General features: G+C 37.0%; 1 protein-coding gene across 1 annotated transcript in view; it reads right to left on the minus strand.

The window, feature by feature from the left end:
• Positions 1–14205, minus strand: part of BTC (betacellulin) — a 50150-nt gene that overhangs the window by 31928 nt on the left and 4017 nt on the right. The window lies entirely within an intron of this gene.

The raw sequence follows: 14205 nt of genomic DNA on the forward strand, positions 1-14205 counted from the left end.
TTTGAATCATGGTTCTACCTTTTAATCACTAGATCGGTGATTATGATTAAGTTACTCAACCATTGAGCTTCAGGGTCCTCTTCTGTAAATTGGAGCCCATAATACAAAACTTAATGGCTGTGGTAAGATTTATCTATGTGAGAGAGTAGAATAATGGTTACCAGAAGCTGGGCTGGGAAGTCGGGGCTGGGGTGGGGGGTAGAAATAGTGGACTAACGGGTACAAGACTATGCTATCTACCCTAAGTGAATCATTTTGCAGTATTTGCATGTATTGAAACAACACACTGTACTCCACAAATATGTACAAGTAAATGTTAAAATACTTTGAATTAAAAAAATAGAAAAATAAATTGCAAAATTATTTATCTATATGCTTAAAGAAAGGGAAAAAAAGAAATTATGAATTTTTAACGCATGTAATGCATTACACAGGGTAGGCACTGAAAAACTAGTAGCTATAAGAAACCAAAGTAAAAGAAGAAGAATTCTAATTAACCTTGTAAAACGAAAAAACTAGATTCTTACTCTCATAAATGGATATTGACAAATTTCTACATTAATGATGGGATTTGACTTGTGTACAAAATTAATTTGTGATATAAACTAAAAAAGGTAAATACATATGCATACATGCTACATTTCGACAGTGTGCTTAGATGTATATATTTAATGAGACAAAACTGTATATTGGTCTCTCCACATGCTTTTTCCTTTGAAGTTAATATGCCTCAGCCGATTAACAGAAATATGGCATTGTCTACATGTATGGTTCTTTGTATTCTCGGTACAGTTCTGTCAATGATTCAGCATACTGTTTACATCATTTGGGATTACTAATTCAGTTGGTTGGTTAAGTGATTCAATGATACAAATATAGCCGGTAAAGTCAAGTCTTAAACAGTAATATCTAACAACCAAGCCGATTATAAATCATATCTCTAAATTCTGAAAAAATAAAATAAAGTTTATATCAACAAGAGGAGTAAAAACTGTAAGCATCTGAGGAATTTTCCCATTTCATCTTCACAGTCAAGAAGAAAAACAGAATCTTGAATGTGCATACTCTGTACACAGTATGTTCCAAGTCCGAAAAGAGGCCACATCTAAAGTGGAGTTTGAAAAAAATTAGGAGGTGGAAATGATGTTTAACACTGAGCTTGTGGTTGGCTGAAACGAAAATTGTGAAATCATGACATTTGACATTAGTGTTCTCTTCCTTCTTTTTTGTTAACTCCTTTTCTACCATTTTTTTATTGCTGTCTTTTGCCTTCCTATAAACCACTTTCGTCATATTACATTAACATCGTTCCAAACATAACATGTTTTCCTTTCTAAATGTATTTACTTTCAGAGCAGTCCTGCAAAGAGAGAAATTGCTTAGCTCAAAAGAAATATTCCAGAAATTAGAGTGTCTCGGCCTGTGTCTTCTAGAAAGCAGAGCCTGAGCCATAGATTAAGGGGTTATCACTTTATTTGTAAAGTACAATCCTGGGGCCGTGAAAATGAGGGAAAAAGGAAACGAAGCAAAGAAAGAGCAAAGCAGTAAAGAGTGTGTCCCCATCGCACTGGCTGCAGCTCCAAAGTGAGCCACAAAGTGACACAGAAATTTGCTCGGAGAGCAGATTCACTCGTATACAGGCCACATAAATGGTTCAAAAAGGATCTGTGTCTTGAAGTAGGCCACAGAAGTAAGAAAGAAGGAGGAATGTATCTGACCCAATCACTTTCATCACCAATTTCCCACTAGACAAAATTCACCCCCCTGGGTGCTAACTCCCTCAATCCTGGCCCCTTGGTCAGTAAGAGTCCAAAGCTCAGACTCTGGGACATGGCGTTTTGTCTAAGTCCCAAAGTGGGGCAACTTGGTATGGGTGGGGGACTGACCAAGAGGCAAAGGAGACAGCTGAAAGGCTCTGAGGAGGTCCATGACATTTGTGTCCCAACACAGTGAGGAATTTGGGCATTGGGACATGTCATGGAGAGCAATGCTCCAGGACAAAGAGGGATTTTCCAAGTTCTTTCAAATCACATCACCTGGAGAACTGTCTATTCTACAAAACTGAAAAACAGGCTTCTGGATTTTCAGTGCCAGTAGGGGAAGCATAGACATGGGCAGAGGAAAACATAAGAGAGTCTTCACATACAGTTTATGTTCACTCAAAATCAGGAAACTAAAATATGAACTCTTCCTTCCTCCAATGTAAAACTCTATTCCAAATGGTAGAAACAATATCTTGGCATTTAAGAAAGGCTAAGAACGATAGAAAACACTGTTTTTTAACTCATAAAAGTATTCCACAATCTTATATTTTTAAAGCCCAGAGAGGAAAATAATTTAACAATCTGTTATATATATACTAATTCATGTATCTGAAAACTGTCAACACCGCAATAATGTCTTTGCCAGTAAATCAAACTTTTTTTTCTTACCATTACCATGATTAAATCAGTGACAAGAATAACTAAATTAAGTGGGAACCCCATAATAACCTAGAGCTAGCTTCTTAGAAATCATCAGTTGTCAAAACTGGACTTTTGGATTCCCATTCCTTTATAATAAGAGCAGAGCAGAGAGTCAGACATTGCAACACTTTAAATGAAAAGCTCTGGGCTCACTGATTTCGATAATAGTTCAAAGACAGGAGGCAAAGGAATCAAGGAAAGAGGAAGATTTGCTTTCAAGGAGGATTATCCGAGTGCAAAGTGAGGAGGAACTGTGGAGCTGGCCTCTGGATCTAGTGATAACACAGTCTCTGACCCATGAGGAAACAGTCATCGAATTTTAATAACGGTGAAGAAAAGAACATAGGGTTTCAGAGTAGATGCTTACTCAACCCGAAAAAGCCCCAGAATTTAGGCCCTTTAAATGAGTTACAGTAAGCCAACCTAAATTAACATTAATCCATTATTATCTTTATCTATAAAACCATTTACAGAGACCAGAAATATAAAGAAATAAATATTGTATTAGGCAATATATTTTAAGTGCCAGGTATACAGAAAATAAATTCTATTGGAATTCCAAAAATATGCCTATTTTATTATTATATTATTATTATTATGTATATCATTATACGTCACACTGGAAAAATCATGAAGGAAATTTCCCCAGAAGTTGGGGGCTGAACAGGACAAAAGGCAGTGACATAGAAATGAGTTTAGTGTACTTGGGAGATGATGAGAAAAGCTGTCCAGCTGGAGCAAAAAGTTACACAAAGAAGTATTAAGAAGCAAGGGCCTACTTGATGTGTGTGGTGTGGCTATGAAATAATTCAACTGATTTTCTTGTGTGACCTATGAAAATAAGGCTCATTAAGTAATAGTCACACCAATTATTTCCAGTTGAAGCTTTGCAGTGCTACTTACCACCTCCAGAAAGATAGATTCGCAATTAAGAATCTGACTATTCTTGAAAACCACTCGGTAACTATCTAACAGTAGTGGCTGCGGTTGGGTAGAGATCAGTAAGAAAGAACAAGACGCATGTCCTTTGTTATGCTCTGCAAATGCACGTGGACAGTGAAGCTTATTATTCTGCATGTAGTCTCGTCTCACATCTAAGCCAAATTTACAATCACTCTTTATACCCTCCATTAAAAGGTTAATTGTCATTTGTCTATAAATGAGGACAGATTTTTCTCACAGAAGTCTTCTATCACAAGATAGCAATGTTACGTGTCTGCTGACATAACAATACTATTTCACTATGTGAAATTATATTCACTGTTTCATATCTATGTGAAATTTTTGTCAACATAATTTCTCAATTTCAGTAGTTCTTTGTTTTTCCCCATCACAATAAGACCCCAATTGATAATTACTACCCTAATAGATGGTAAAATATAAAGTGCGCAAATATAAATAGATGGTAAAATAAAAACTGGGCCTGGGGCATGGGATTGGTACTATATTCTAAGATGAGGACCTTGAGAAGGCACAGTCACTAAATCCAGTTTGGGGGGAAAATTCAAGTAATTTTCTTCTTTGAAATTGTTCACTGTTGGCTTCCCTGGCCTCCAAGTACCCTGTGTCTTCTGTTCTTCCCAGAGAAGTCTACTGATGGTTTCTTAGTTTGAAACTCTATCTTCTAACCCCCCAAACACTCTCAAAGTGCAATTACATCATCCTGTATTCATAAAGACGTGAGAAACCGTGACAGTCATTTGTCCCACCTCCAGCCTCACCTAGAAATCACCTCTACACAACGCCTGGTAAGTGCCATCCACACCACAAGCATTCCAAGGCAGCTGATTCCATCTTTTTCAAAGCTCCATTTGGGAAAAAATTCCTCACAAATTAAGGTGAGAGCTGTCTTCCTGGAATTTTATTTCATTAACTCAAGTTATGCTCTCTAACTATTGCAGAGGAAATCTTTGTTGAAAGAACTTTTCAAATACTTGAAATTGATTATCATAAACTAAAACTTTCTCTTTCCAGTTACCACCCCAACTTCTTTCCTCTCAGTCCTCGTGTGTATGTGTTTGGCTCCTTCAGTTACCACCAGTCTCCAGCTCCTGGTCTGTCAAGAGTGCCAACAATTTCCTCCTAAGTCACTCGCCAGCGGCCGTTTCTTGAGCCCCTTCCTCCTCCACATTCACAGTATTTGATACAGCTGACCTTCCCACCCCCCTTTTTTAATGTGGTAGAATACATATAACAAAATTTATTACTTTAACCATTTTTAAGTATACAGTTCAGCAGTATTAAGTAAATTCATATTCTTGTGCAACCATCACCACCATCCATCTCCAGAATTCTTTTCAACTTGCAAAACGGAAACTATATACCCTTTAAACAATAACTTCCCATTCCCCTCTCCCCCCAGTTCCTGATAACCCCCATTCTACTTTCTGTCTCTGTAGTTTTGCCTCACTCTTATTTTTTACAATGTCATTCAGCTTCACAAACACCCATGGACTCAAATATTTACTGAGGATTTATTGTGTGCCAGGCACTGTGCTAGACCCCGAAATTCTAATCCGCTAAATGATTTATTTATATTTTCAGCCCTATTTTCTAACCAGGTAATTGTCCAAACTGTCCAGTAATTAGAATTTTCTACAGAATCTTTTTTTGCAATAAACTTTTTATTTTGTAGTAATTATATAATTACAGAAAAGTTGCAAGATACAGAGCATTCCCCACACTCCTCACCCACTTTCAGCTTCCTCTAATGTTATCATCTCACATTACTTGGCACATTCATCCATCCTAAGAAAACAACACTGGTACATGACCATTGATTAACTTAAGACTTTATTCTAATTTCACCCGTTTTTCCACTAACATCTTTTTTTCTGTGTCAAGATCCTTAGTCTCCTCCAGTCTGTCACAGGTTCTCAGTGTGTCCTTGTTTTTCATGACTTCATTGACAGTTTTGAGGACTACTAGTCAGATATTTTGTAGAATGACCCTCAACTTGGGGTTTGTCTGATGTTTTCATCATGATTGAACTAGAGTTATAGATTTTTGGAAAGAATATTACAGTGGTGAAGTGTTTTCCTCATTATACCATATGAGGAAATACATGACATCCACATGGCATTATTAGTGATGTTAAACTTGATTACTTGCTTAAGGTAGGGTTTGCCAGATTTCTCCACTGGCAAGTTAACATTTTTCCTCTTTCACTCTCTATTTTGTGTGTGTGTATATGTGTTAAGAACATGTAGCATAAGATCTACCCTGTTGGCAAATTTTTAAATACACAATACAGTATTGTTAACTGCAGGCACTATGCTGCACAATAGATCTCTAGGACTTACTTACCCTGTATAACTGAAACTTTGTATCCTTAGACTAATACTTCTCCATTTCCCACTCCCCCCAGCACCTGATAACAACATTCTGCTCTGTGCTTCTATGAGTTTGACTATTTTAGATTCCTCCTATAAGTGCAGCAATCCCACTGCTGTGTATATATCCAAAGGAATTGAAATAAGGATCTCTAAGAGGTATCTGCACTTCCATGTTTACTGCAGCATTATTCACAATAGGCAAGACACGGGAGCAACCTAAATGTCCACCGACATACAAATGAATAAAGAAAATGTGGCATACACATACAATGGAATATTATCCAGCCTTCAAAAAGAGGAGATCCTGCCATGTATGACATAATACTCTATTCTTTGAAAGCAAATCACTAACTCCAACCTACACACAGAGAGGGCAAGGAATCAAGCTCTTGGAGGGAGGAATATTTACATAAATTATTTGCAATTATTCTGTAAAAAAAAAAAATGTTTCTTCTCCTAGAAAAACTTTTTAAAATTTAGATTTCTATGGTCATATCAAACCAGACTTTGGTGGATCTGCGGAGAGGCATCATAATCTGTATTTTTTACATTCCTCGGGAGTGCAACCAGATTTGGGTTCTACTGCTTTAATTTGAAGCCAGTTTCCATATTTCCAAATACTCATAGCACATTTTAATGTCTCAAAATTGGTTCACATCTTGTCAACAAAAGCAGTTCTCTTTTAAATATGGTACCATCAATTCTTTTTCTCTCTCAGATTAGCAGTCCTGAAGACAGCTTTCCTTCTTCTTTCCACTTCCATACCTACACATGACCTTTATTATATCCTATAAATTCTTGCCTTGAAATATATACTAAATTTGTTCCCTTCTCTTGGTCCGGAATCTCCAGGCTAGGTCCCAGAAGCTTCCTCTTTACCGGCCTCTGCTTACTCTGCCCTCACCTGATCCACCCTGCACATTAAGACCAATTTAAAAACACTACATTCACTGTATTATTCCACTATCAAAAATACCGAAATAGTTACCATTATTTTTATTATTATCCATTATTATTCCATTCTTAAGGAGGGCCTCTGACACACGTTAGGGACAAACTGGTGACCTAATGTCACAGAATCAAGCTTCCATAGAATAAGGTGGAGTTGGAGGGAGAAAGAATGAAGTGCACCCCCTTCTGATCTTCTCTCTGTCAGTGTCACGTGGTCATAAGTGAATTCTCTCGAATTTGTCATTAGATTTTGATCATTAAAATTTTTAATTATTTAAATTTTGTCACTAAAAGATGAGTGTCTTTTCCAGGTGCTATTGCTACTCTAAAATGGCCCTGGAGCTACCTGCTGATAATAAGCCATCCCCAGTCTTAGAAAGCCTAGCAGTCCACGGCTAAGGAGCAGGCAAACAGAACCGTGAAACAGACCACTCATCTGGACCTCATGCAAGAGGTGGGGCCAGCTCGTCACCGAGCTGTGGGGAATAACGTCAAAGGGAGTCTGGATATTTTCAAAGCAGTTGAACAAATTCCATAAACGGGAGACCATACAGATTTTAAGATAAAGTCCTAACTTGTCATGAAAAGCATGAATTTATCTAAATTACAAAATCCCCTAGCTCCAATTTCTAGGAAATCCTACAGAGGTAGCACTACATCAAGAATTCCGGATCCTGACTAATGTCCTCATTTTGGAAACCACGTGCTTATCCAGGCAGTATTTTCCTCAATATCACACAAGGCATTGGGTTTCCTTAATTTCTGCTACACAAAAAAATGGAAACTATTTGTCCACCTTCTAATTCTTCTCCCATTTTTCCCTCTGCCACTATCACAGAATTAACTCAAGTCACTATTTCGTTAGTGGATTTTCTCCAGTCACTCCAGCCCGTAATAGATTCTCCTCTGAGATCATTTCTAATCTATACTACATAATTTAAACTATATTAAAGATTGAACTATTATACAATGTTTCATTTGTGATGATATTTTGATCCAATATATTATAAACTCTTTTTAGAAAGACTTAGACTACCCTTATTAATGTTTAACACAGTTTTAGACCCACTTTAAAACAGTAAAATCTAATATTAGAAGTTTTTCAGATCTGTCTTCCTCATCATCACATGTTTTAGAAACAACGATAGTACTTTCCGTCTACCCATCCAGGACTATGGCATGGGCAAGAGAGTCACGCTTTTGGATAAGTTAATGTTTTGTTGATGGTGGTAGTCAGTACCTAAATTTCATGAACAAGTCTCATTTTATCAGGTCAACTTACTAGGCAAAACCAGGTTCAGCTGCCATCTCAGCAAGGAACTGTCTAACAAAAATGTCATTGTTAACAAATCCAAAGACATTAAACATGGAATGCAAAGAGTTGTGGGAGAAGGTGAAGGCTTCTTAGTTTTTGGTTACTGAAGCTAGGAAAGTGTGTGTGTATATGTGTTGTGTGTGATGTGTGTGTGTGTGTGTGTGCACTGCAAAGTTTACATCAAGATCTTTGTGATACACTTCGAGAAGCTATTGGTCTAAGAGGACTTCCTTGACCACCGACTCAGATCGATTCATTCAACAAATATTTATTGAGCACCTACTTTATAGAAGTGCTGGGATATAACTGTGAACAGACACACAAACTCCTCTGTCATCATGGAGCTTACATTCTAAAGGAAATGTCCAAAGCATTTTGACAGCATGGCTATGGGCTATGGTGGGCAGATTTCTGCCTTTTTTTTTTTTTTTTTTTTTTTTTTTTTGCTTGCCTCCAGTTGTGAATATAATGGTAGTTTCTTTTGATTGAAATGCAAACTTTAACACTCCAATTGGCTTAATGAACACAGAGATTCTATTTCTCCTTTTTAGACAATACCTATAAAATAATTTAAAGTTTATTTACATATTCACAAAATTGAAAATATAATACTATACAGAACATTTACTTGCCAATAATTCTGCTAAAATATTTTCCTGCATTCTCATTTTATCCTCAAAACAGTCCTATGTCCCTAGATGACAGTCACTATTATTATTATCATCATTCTGCAGATGAGAGAATGAGGCACAGGGAGGGTAAGTAACTTTCTCAATGCTACAAGGCAATTATTATGGAATGACAATATTTATGCAAGGCTCTTGCTCTTAAAATCTGATTTAAAAAAATCTGTCCTCAAAAACTTTTCCAAAAATAATTTATTTTCCATTTTTTGATATTTAGAAACTTATTCTGACATGCCATCATCATCCATTCTTCCAAAATGACAGTTTTATTTCTTTTTAGTTAAGGCAATTATTAATATAATGCAAATAGATGAGACAACCCCATTTTGATGAGATTAGCTAAAATATTAAAATTACCTTCTAAATATTTTATTTTACTCTGCTAGTGCAGGCTGACTTTTGTGTCTGGTATCAATGCTAGCAAGTGTTGTGAAGCTCTTCATTGCATAAAATTAGGATCAAATTGGCAGATGAGGAATAATCTGCAGTGGCATTTTTTGGGGGGAAAGTGGATATGCATTTTACTTTTGCAGCTTTATTTTTTGTGTTTGTTCCTTTCAAATAATACCAGTAAAAATAAAACTCTTGAGAATTTTTATCTATTGCCTATTTCATAACGAGTGGGAGCAAGAATTTGAGAAATAAGGCAAGAGAAAATTTTTCCATTAATTAGCAGACCCTGACTACATTCAGGAAGTAGCCAGAATCAAAATATCAAAAAATTTAAAAAGGTATTGATCACAATTAATGATTTCTTTTGTGCTTTTCTATTATCTATTATAATAACTTGTGCTTATTCAGAACTTTATTCCTAGTTCATTTTAAGTGCTTTATACAGTAACACATTTAAATCCACATAGTCGCCTTGGTCCTATTACTATTGGCTTTTATAGATAAGGAAACTGAGGCCAAGAAGGTTTTTTTTGATCGGTAAGTGGATCACAACCCTCGGCACAGTGTGGTCCACACCACGCTCAGCCAGCGAGCGCACCAGCCATCCCTATATAGGATCCGAACCCTCGACCTCGGCGCTACCAGCGCCGCACTCTCCCGAGCAAGCCACAGAGCCAGCCCAGGCCAAGAAGGTTTAAGAGACCTGCCCAAAGTTTCCAAGCTGGCAAGTCACAGCACCAAGGAGGTCACGCCCCAATGGTCTGGCTCAGAGTCTACACCCTTGGCCACCACATTCCCCAGCCTTTGGATATGCTTTTTTTTTTTTTTTACCCATTCTCAGTAATAGGCAAGTGGGTCCAATTAGAGAGAATATAAAACAATGTCGCCCCATCTCCATCTTCTCAGAAAAACATCCCCTAAGGGTCATAGAGCTGTAAGCAGACCAGGGAGGGTACAGGAGTCACCTCACAGTTTTAAGTTTATTTAAGGATATAGGGTCAGACTAGGATGCCCAGAGTGATGCTAGGCACAGACCGAAATAAAACACCCGGTCTGACCAATACCAGCTGAGCACTATCAGCCTCGTGGCCTGGGCCTGAGCTATGAGTAGGCAGGGCTTCCTTGGACAGGCTGAAGATCCAGGAGTCCATGAATCTGAGGCATAGCCAAGGCCAGGGACGTTGCAGATATATAGATAGAGAAAGCAATGGTGTAGGAAACAGATGGGATGAAAAATGCTTTTTAAGTAAGTCAGAAGAACTGGCTTCCAATGTTGGTTACCCGCTTAAAAGCAATGTTAAGTCCCTGCACTTTAGTGTCCTATCTCTTCCTATCTACGTCATTCAGCAACAAATATTTTTTTACCATAGTCCAGGCACCATCACCTCACATTTATAGTTCATATTCATAAAGCCAGAATCTTGAATGAGTTATTTAATTCCTTTGTGCTTCAGGTCCTTCTCTATAAATGAGAACAATCATGCTATCTGGCTCCTGCGTTAGGTGGATAAAGTTACATGCATGAAATGAGCTACTAAGCTTTTAGAACAGTGCCTGCCACTCACACTACATAACTGCCCTGCTATTGTTTTTGTTGTGAAGATCAAATGAGATAACAGGCATGAAAATTTTTTTGTTTGTTTATGAAGTTCCCCCAAAATGTAAAAAGTTACTATGTTGGGATTCCATACAGAGGGTCAAGCAGATATCTGAGTACATAGCAACATCCTGTGTCAGTCACCATAAGAGATGAGACCAGTCAAGTGTCAGAAACCCAAATGACATTTCAATAGGAAGGTGGTCATGACCAAGTCAAGTCTGGATCTCCTAAAAGTGCTTCATCCAACTCTGATGACAATTTCCCAGCCTCGCTACTGGGCTTTCTTCCTTAGAAGGTAGAGTCAGGTGGTCCTCTCCTACTCTGGAAAGGCCTGGACCATGCAGCTCCTAAATCTAACCATTAAGAAATCCAGACAATTGATGGCTATGAAATCTTCCTATATAGTGTTAAATAAGTTAGGAATTCCTCAACACTGACAAGTCAGATTGTGGTCAGCTTCCAAAGCAAATCTATCACTACTTCTACAGGAGCCACCAAAACATTCTTTTTTTCTGTTTAATACTAAACAGAAACCTGTGAAAATAACAACTTGTTTACTCACCAATAATGAAAAATATCTGTGTTAAAAAAAATTCTAATCAGACAAGAGAGAAAATCACCCGACACCTCATAGGACTCAAAGGGTACTTTTTAATGAACGATTGGAGAGTACCCTTCCCTCCCCCACTTAAATACCCATTTGAAAAGCCTCTGTTTTTACTGATGAATTCTTCCCTCAAACCAAACATGTCAAAAGCATTTAAAAGTCTGAATCCTCAATATATAACATAAGAAACAGAAGAAATGATCTTACTATTTGCAAAACAAAAGTCCTTTTATAAAGTATCTCCACCACCGCCAGCAGCAGGTCCCATGTAACACTAGATGAAGGAACATGTCCTTCTACAACATCTCTGAATGGTGGGCCAGTGTTTTCCCAACACGAAATAGAAATATTTTCTTTACTAAATCTGCTCTTTTTAATGGCTGGGCATTTTTACCAACAGCCACTTGCAGTCATTCATTCACTGAAGTAATATGTTTTGAGCTCTTTCCATGTGCCAGACGCTCTTCACAAAACTCCTCAGCAGTAAGTAAAGCTAAAAAAAATTAATAAAATAATTTTGCAAAAAGGGAAATGTTATATTAGTAACTCATCCTTTTATACAATTAGCTCAGCATTTTGAAACAAGAAGGCTGAGTATAAACACTGTTATTCTTTCCATCCTGTTTTGTAATTAAAGCCTCTAGTCTACAGGTGAGGTAAATAATATACTACATATTCACAGAAAAAAAATGTAAAGAATGAATGAAAGTATTTCATGGCCACTAGACCTTGCTGATAATCAAAGTAGTCATTTGCTTGATTGACGTGAATTAAGATTAAATACCCCATCTCTCTCCAACCATCTAAAAAAAAACCCCTTTCCTTATGTCTTTAAATTCTAGCAATTAAAGATTCATTTGAGCTACCAAGATTCCTTTTTTAAGATACAAATATGTCTGGGAAGGCTAGCAGTCATTAGCAGTCTTTAGGGAACAAAGTATACCCATTTTAACCAGATTTCTTTTGTCTTAAAGTTGACTTGAGATCATTCCTGGCCAACCAACCTACAGATTCTTTCTGGATCTGGTATCAGCTGGGGTCTGTCATAGTTTAAGATTAATTAATAGTAAATTAAGCATAAAGGCAGGACAGGGTGGGGTTGAGAGTGCAATATTTGGAATCACACAAACAAGAATCTGAGTCTCAGCAATATGGTATATTTTAGGGAGTCACTTAATCTCTCAAAGTGTTAGTTGCTGCATCTGTAAAGTTTGTTCATTAATAATAGCACCTACTTCCTGGAGAGCTAGTGAGGGTTAAAGGAGATTCAGCCTTTCTCTACCCAGTTCCCTAGAGAGAATTAAATCTTAATATCCTAAAGCATTCATTGCATCTAATGACTTAACTTCTTTTCTATGCATCTAGAATAGTACTAGCTATGTAACCTCCTTGGGACAATTAAGAAAAGAGTCATTAAAAATGGTTCTATGGTTTAAAACTTGTGGAATCCAGGTTGAGAAAGCCTGTGAGGATCAACAGCACCTGGCATGTGGTAAACACGAAACAAATGATTATTATTATTATATTAGGGTAAGTTTAGCTGTAAGAACAGCATAAAAAAACTAGGAAATCAACTCACTGTATGATGATTAAATCATTATATAACTGTAGCAACTGCACAATTTAGTTGTGCATTAAATTCTCCATATAAATACGGAAAGTTGCTCATCTCAAAAGGATGCTGCGAACTACTTCATTTGAAACATTTTGCACCTGTCACAGAGTAGGTGATTTACGAATATTTTTAACTTGTATAAACGAATGATGGTATTCAATACTTGCCAGATCATACAATATCTGACTTGCAAACCTTAGAAGCATAAGTCAAAATCTGTGCTCCCCCATTAAAGACTCTTGCCTTTTATCCCCTATCTGACGAATAAATAGCCTGAGTTGGAAGGTGTCCTCTGTCATGCAGATATATTCAAGTATGGTCATCAATTACAAAGTGCTTTTGCTGATAACTGACACTCGATAAATATCTGTTGAATGAATGAAAGATTAAAGATGCACTAGAGTCTGTGGTCATACCACCCTGAATGCACCAGATCTTGGAAGCTAAGCAGGGTTGGACCTGGTTAGTACTTGGACGGGAGGATTCACTAGAAATATTACCTCATTCCTACTCTCCAAAGCCCTTGCAGATGAAGAGAAACCCATTACTATAAAGATATAATAATGAAACCAAACTCATTTTCTGCTAACCTGATGTTTACCTATATACCTTAATATAGGATTATTGCTATTCTATCTTCAAAAGATTTTTGTAAGCTGACCTGAGAATGTACTCACAAATCATTTTTAAGTGGAACATTTTGTGATGTAAGTTCAAATTATCCATTATAAACAGTAACTTTTGGAACACAAACCATTGGGAAGTCCAAAACTGTGCTCACTGAGGTTAACAAGATGTTAAGAGTTACTGGAACCAGGCTTGGATTTTCATGGCATGCCTTTAGAAAGCAAGCAAATGCAAATGTGGCTCAGAATGAAGTCACTACAGGGTGTTCCCTCCTTCTGGCAAGGAAGAAGTTATGGATCCGCTTCTTCGTCATTTAAAGAATCATAACCAGATACAAATTAAGGCTCTATCCCATCACCCATAATACTCAGAGATAGGCATAATTCTAATAAGATTATTTATCATAAACAATAACAAAACTGAAAAGATAGTACTCAAGTATCTCTTCTTCGGTAGTTCCCTGTCAATCACTAGAATTAAATCCCTATTAATAACTGGAGTTGTTATCAAATAAAACAGTTGAGAAATGTAAGCTTTTTTTGGAAAATCCCATTTTTGGAAAAATAGGATTAAATGAGTCAAGATTTTTACTGATTCTATGAAAATGCCTT

The sequence above is a fragment of the Galeopterus variegatus genome, unplaced genomic scaffold, assembly GCF_000696425.1.
Source record: "Galeopterus variegatus unplaced genomic scaffold, G_variegatus-3.0.2 Scaffold6443, whole genome shotgun sequence".
Lineage (NCBI taxonomy): Eukaryota > Metazoa > Chordata > Mammalia > Dermoptera > Cynocephalidae > Galeopterus > Galeopterus variegatus.